This window comes from Hemiscyllium ocellatum, unplaced genomic scaffold, assembly GCF_020745735.1.
Source record: "Hemiscyllium ocellatum isolate sHemOce1 unplaced genomic scaffold, sHemOce1.pat.X.cur. scaffold_641_pat_ctg1, whole genome shotgun sequence".
Lineage (NCBI taxonomy): Eukaryota > Metazoa > Chordata > Chondrichthyes > Orectolobiformes > Hemiscylliidae > Hemiscyllium > Hemiscyllium ocellatum.
Window position 1 is genome coordinate 224,744 of NW_026869148.1, and position 6,692 is coordinate 231,435.

At 46.6% G+C, this 6,692-nt stretch overlaps 1 long non-coding RNA gene across 1 annotated transcript; it reads left to right on the plus strand.

The window, feature by feature from the left end:
* The first annotated feature begins 791 nt into the window (after positions 1–791).
* LOC132814051 (uncharacterized) lies at positions 792–6,087 on the plus strand. The gene is made up of 3 exons (XR_009644270.1): positions 792–848; positions 1,480–1,586; positions 6,004–6,087. It is a non-coding gene; the product is annotated as an uncharacterized LOC132814051 (long non-coding RNA).
* Positions 6,088–6,692: the final 605 nt, after the last annotated feature.

The following is a 6,692-nucleotide window of genomic DNA, read 5'->3' on the forward strand; positions in this document are numbered from 1 at the left end:
CCCTCCCACTCTGCCGAGGACATGGAGGTCCTGGGCCTCCTTCACCGCCGCTCCCTCACCACCAGACGCCTGGAGAAAGAACGCCTCATCTTCCGCCTCAGAACACTTCAACCCCAGGGCATCAATGTGGACTTCAACAGTTTCCTCATTTCCCCTTCCCCCACCTCACCCTAATTCAAACTTCCAGCTCAAAGGGCTTATGCTCGAAACGTCGAATTCTCTATTCTGAGATGCTGCCTGGCCTGCTGTGCTTTGACCAGCAACGCATTTACAGCACTGTCCCCATGACTTGCCCGGACTTGCCCTACCTGCCTGTCTTCTTTCCCACCTATCCACTCCACCCTCTCCTCCCTGACCTGTCACCTCCATCCTCTCCCCCACTCACCCATTGGACTCTATGCTACTTTCTCCCCACCCTCCTCTCGCTTATCTCTCCACGCTTCAGGCTCACTGCCTTTATTCCTGATGAAGGGCTTTTGCCTGAAACGTCGATGTCTCTGCCCTTTGGATGCTGCATGAACTGCTGTGCTCTTCCAGCACCACTGACCCAGAATCTGGGTTCCAGCATCTGCAGTCATTGTTGTTACCTCCCATCACATGACCCAACATCTCAGCACAAGCAGGACACACTGCGCATGCTCCAGCCAACAGTGACCCCGGGTGATTGATGTCAGCACCGGACCAATGAAAGGACGGTGGGCGGAGCTGGAGGACCTAGCGGGAGGTTGATCCTCCAACCAATCACAGTGAATGAAGGGTGGAGCTAAAGTAAACCATGTGATCACCCTCGCGCCCGACGCAGAGTCGCTGTAATAAATGCTCGGGAAGTTATAGAGAGAAAGGAGACGGTAAGGAAAGAAATAATCAGGGAAATGTGAGAGAAGCTGTGTTGTCATGAGCGGAGAGGTTTTACAAACAAATTGTGTGTGCACGTCGGAAAACACAAATTTGAACGTCCCAGTCCCGTGTTTGCAGTAAATGGGGAATTGCCTCAGCGGCTGCAGGCCTGAGTGAGCGCCGCCATCTTTATTCGGGACAAGGATTCACTGGACACGTGCGGAGTCGCCATCTTTGTAGGGGGCACGGTGCAGCCAGGCGCATGTGCAGCCTCTCTCTGGTACAGAGTCATTGTGATGACAGCAGCCAATCCTGCTCTGATTCACCTCTGGGCTCCCTCAGGACCACTTTGTCAATGTCTAGCTTCCTCAGTCTCCAACCATGGGGGTATGTTTGGTCTGTTTAGTACTGTATTATTACATTTATAGATCCTTTAGTAAATGAGTTTATCACGTGGCCCAGCCCCTGACCATGTGCTGCTCTATTATCAGATTATTTTGTCTTGAATATTTTTGATTCAAGAATTCTTTTTTCCAATAAGCAAGTGTATTTTCCTTCAGTTTCTGACTATCAAATTCTGCACCACTTTCATTCCCTGTCATGCATTTTGCATCCCCTTGAACTGTGTATCTCCTTCCACAGATCCCAGTGATTAATGCCAAAGCCCTGTTGCCTGGGGAGAGGGTGATGTTTGACTTTCTTGTACAGCTGCAGTTTGTGTGGTGAAGGTGCTCCCACAATGTGGTTGGGTAAGAGACATTACAGATTATTCATTACAGCAACAGCGATGATTTGAAGATAATGTCCAAATCAAGAACAGTTTGTAATTTTATTATCATGCTTGTAATTTCATATAAAATATCATTGAGAATTTTAGATATAAAGCCAGAGATGGAGATATTAGGTCAGGTGACCAAAAGCATTGCAAAAAAGCAGGTTTTGAGGGATGTCTTAAAGGTGGAACGCAGACCTGTGATGTTTTGTCTGCAAATTCCAGACCATGTTGCTTTAGCAACTGTAGAATCAGCTACACAGTTGAAGTAATGAATTAACAAATCATTGGGAGTCTCGAAGTAAATGGATTGACGAGGTCTCAAAGGATGTGTGGTGCATGGAGCTAGGGATGAGAACAGCCAGGAATCAAGTCAAGAATGAGAATTTTAAATTGTTGTTGCTTATAGGAGCCTTTTGACGGATGAACATGTTTGGGGAGAAGTGAGCACGTGGGCGATAGAGCTTTCAATTTTTCTTGAGATTACAGAGAGGTTGAATTTGGGAGGCTGGCCAGGAGTGTGTTTGGATAATTTAAGTCTGGAGATAACACAAGATGGATGAGAGTTTCAGTATATGAGCTGAGATGAGGGTGGAATCCGCTAGAAATAGTGGTGTTGGAGTGGGACTGGGCTGTCACTCTTACCTCACCTCTGGGATTCAGCTGGTTGTCAGGTTGTGAATCAGGTGGAAACACAATCGGGAGCTGAGTGGCCCTGGTGGAGCCTAAAATGACTGTCACTCAGTTGGCTGTTGCTGAGCAGCTGCTGCTTGATAGCCCTGTTGATGAATACTTCCATCACTTTACTGCTGATCGAGGGAAATTGCCTGGGTTGGAGTTGACCTGTGTTTTTTGTGTTGAACATCCCTGGGCAATGTTCCACATTGTCAGTCAATGCCAGTGCTGGATGGGTACGTGGCTTTGTGGGTGGCAAGTTCTGGAGCACAAGTTGTCAGTATAATTGCCAGAATGTTAGCAGGACCCATAGCCTTTACACTACTTAACCATTTCTTGGTATTATTCGAACTAAATCAAACTGACTTAAAACTCACGTGTGTGATTTTGGAAACCACTGTTGAAGGCTGCGATGGATCATCCCACTTTGCAACTGGCTGAGAATTGCTGCAAATGCTGCATGGATGTGTGAGATCCCTCCGTTAGTTAGGGTGGGGATATCTGTTGTGCTTCCTGCAACAAGTTGATTAATTGTCCATTACCATTCACAAGTGGGTGTGGCAGAATTCTGATCTGATCCATTGGTTGTGGGATCGTTTAGCTCTGTTGCCTGATGCTGATGCTGTTTAAAATGCAGATGGTCCTGTTTGGTAGCTTCAACAGGTTGGCACTTCATTTTTAGGTATGCCTGGTGCTGCTCATGGCATGCCCTCCTTTCCTGTCCATTGTGATGGGTGAGTGCGGGATGTACAAACCCATGAGGTTACAGATTGTGCTGGAGTACAGTTCTGCTGCTGTTGTTATCCCATAGTGCCTCAGAGAGATCCAGTTTGAGTTCCTACATCTGTCCCATTTAGCACGGTGATAGTACCACTCAGCTCAATGGAGGTTTTTCTCAACTTTAAGGTGAGGCTTTGTCTCCAAAAAGACAGTGGGATGGTCGCTCTTACCGATACTGTCATGGACAGATACATTTGCAGCTGGCAGATACATGCTGATAAGATCCAGTATGTTTTTCCCTCTTGCTGGTTCCGTTATCGCCTGCTGCAAACCCAGTTGAGCAGCTATGTCCTTGAGGAACCGACCAGCCCAGTCAGTAATCCTGCTGCTGAGCTACTCTTGGTAGAGGACATTGAAATCCTGTACCCAGAGTAGGCTTGTCACCATTTATTACCTCAGTGCTTCCTCCAAGTGTTGTTCAACATGGAGGAGCACTGAGTCATCAGCCGTGGTACGTGGTAATCAGCAGGAGCCATGAGACTTCCTGGTGTCCAAAGTCAATGCTGAGTACTCCCAGGGCAAATGGTTCCTGTGTGTACACCACTATGCCATCACCTCTGCCTGGTCTGTCCTGCTGGTGGGACAGGACATATCCAGAGATTTCAGGAGAAAGTGAAGACTGCAGATGCTGGAGATCAGAGTCGAGAGTGTGGTGCTGGAAAAGCACAGCAGGTCGGGCTGATGAAGGGCTTAGGCTCGAATCGTCGATTATCCTGCTCCTCAGATGCTGCCTGACCTGTTGTGTTTTCCATCATCGCACTCTCGATATCTAGGGATGGTGACGTTGGTGTCTAGCCATTATCTGTAAGGGATGACTCTGTGAGTATGACTTTGTCAGGCTTTTCCTTGACTAGTCTGTGAGACAGCTCGCCACGTTTTGGCACAAAAAAAACCCGGATGTTAGTGAGCAGGATGTTGGAGAGTCGAGAGGGCTGATTCTGTGGTTGTATTTCCTAATGCCTTGTTAGATGCCAAGTGGTCCATCCAGTTTCATTCCTTTGTTGAGACTTTGCAGTGATTAATACAGTGAGTAGCTTGTTGGGCGACTGTCAGGTTGGCAGGAGTTTTTTCGCCATGGAGATCAGGAGATTCCTAATTGCAGTTATTTTTTTCTTGAATTGGCAAATGGTGGAATCTGAATATGCGATTTGAACAAGGACTTCAGTTGTACATTTTAATATTCTGGATAAAAGTTAAATACATTAGGTTTGTTCACTCATTTTAAATATCACTAACTCTGGTTTTGTTTCTTTGTAAAACACAGTCCATCACCCTGTCTCCTTCATCCTTCTCACCAACAACAAGAGCAAGGAGCACATTGAGTTTCTCTGTCACTAAGACTGAGACAATCCGATCAACTGCCTCTGCTGCTTCCCTCCCTCCCACTAGCCCAACGAGACAAACTACCTCACATTGTGTTCCTGATTTTTGTCCCAAACTTGCAATTTTCTCCAGTCTCTTGTCAAGCCTTATCAGAGCTCATCTTGATCTTTTACTAGTCTCGCTAAACCACAGACATTCCAATTCTGTTTCCTCCTCATCACAACCCCCTCGCCAATTCACAGATATTGTTCCTTGTTCTGTCTGTCTGTCTTTTCTGGTTATGTCCTTCTCATCCATTCTGCAAATAACTAACGTTTGACCTCACCATCATTTGTAAATCCTGCTCCATCTCCACTCTCCCTTTCCTTTCTGAATTCCTTGTATTTGGTGTCGCTGAAGGATCTATCCTTGCTCTCTCCTGTATCTCACCTACATACTGCCAGGAGGTGACATCGTCTAAAAGCACAGTGTGAGGATTCACATGTACACTGACGATGCCTAGCTCTCCCTCCCCATCATCCCTCTCCGTTGCTCCACTGTTACTCAGTTACCAAACTGCTTATCGCATTCCCACTACTCGATTAACTGCAATTTCCTACAATGAAATATTGTTACGGTTAAACCCATTACCTTCAGTTGCTATTACAAATTCCTTTCCCTTCCTGCTGAGCCCCTCCCTCTCGCTGGGTGCAGTCTGAGGCAGAACTAGACTAGACTCATCACAATATTGCTGTTATATCTGTAACCCCAAGGTGACTTTTTGATCAGACATCTACACAATCATAAACACCAGGAATTCCAATCTCTAAAATGTTGCTTGTCTCCACCTTACCCCCAACTCCATTATTAATGAAACCCCTTACCGTGTCGGCGTTGCCTTAAACTTGATGAATCTGAAACAGAGCCCTTGATTTCGTGACTGACTCAGAATCTGCTAGCTTTCAGTGTTTCCTGCACAATTTTCCCCCGGTGCCTTTGTGGTGCAGCTTTCTACAGTTTCCACCATGTAAATAGCACTCTTTTCCTTATTATCCCCTCCAAAATTACCGACTTTGCATTTTTTCAACTTATACTCCATCTGACAACTTGTTGACCCCTTCTCCTGTGCATCTCTCACTCTTCACAATCCTCTTAGAACTTTACAGTTACGCCTTTTCTAGGAGATCCCCCCCCCCTTCTAAACATTTACTGGGAGCACTGGGCAATGTGAAGCCTGCAGAGTTGCTCTGTTTTTAGAGATACTCTATGGGAGGAGCTTGCTGCCCATTGGGCAAGTTGCCTCCATTCTGACCATCGAGCTGCATGAGTCTTTCACATCCCATGTCTTATTGATGAGGCACAGCGGTAGCACGGAAGGAAAAAATGAGAAGCCAATCCTGCTCTCCACATCTCACTGACTCCGGGAACATTCTGTCCCGTGTGTCAAAGATCTGCCCTGTTCAGTCACATGAAGTCCCAAGGTGGAAACTCCTAGAAACCCACATAGATTTCCATCTGAACTGACTGCTGACCTCCACAAGGAGTAATGTGTCCAGTCATCCTGGGCCAGGAGGAGGGGATGGTGTGAGATTCTAACCTGAACTGACAGTGACGGATTTTATAAACGTGTATTACAGGATACTACAGGTGGACATTCAGATGGTAATCTCAGTCATTGTAACACCAAACTTTGATTGAATTAGTCAGTTCATCAGGACCTGGATATTCGCATTGTGTGTGAGTATTGTATTCCATCTGAATCCCATTTGCTGCATAAAAGTTCTCCTTTGAATCTTCCAAAACCTTTAATGTGTGTCCTGTAAGCCTTGTAGAATGAGCTGATGGGCGTAAGGTTGATTATTATAACGTGTCACTTTCTAAACCCTCTGTCACAACTTCCCTCAATTGCCTTTGCTACAAGGAGAACAACCTCAGTTTCCCCAAACCCCTGATTCCCCAATGTCTGTTTGCTCTCTATAAGGTACACATCAGGATTGTGTTGGAACATTCTCCACTTGCCTGCATCAGTGCAGCCCCCAACAATATTAAAGGAAGTGAACATCCTCCAGGACAAAGCACTGTGCCTGAGTGGTGTCCCATCCCCCACCTTCAGCATTCCCTCTCCCCACCCCAGAGACACAGTGGCATCACTGTGTAAAAGGTAAAGGCAGCATTGTCCTCCCAGACCATAGGGCTGCTCTCTCATTAGGGAGGAAACTGGAGCCCCTGGAAGAAACCAATGCAGACACTGGGAGAATGTGCAACTCCCACAGAGACAGTTGTCCAAAGCTGGAAACGAACCTGGGGCCCTGGCAGCAGGGCTAAT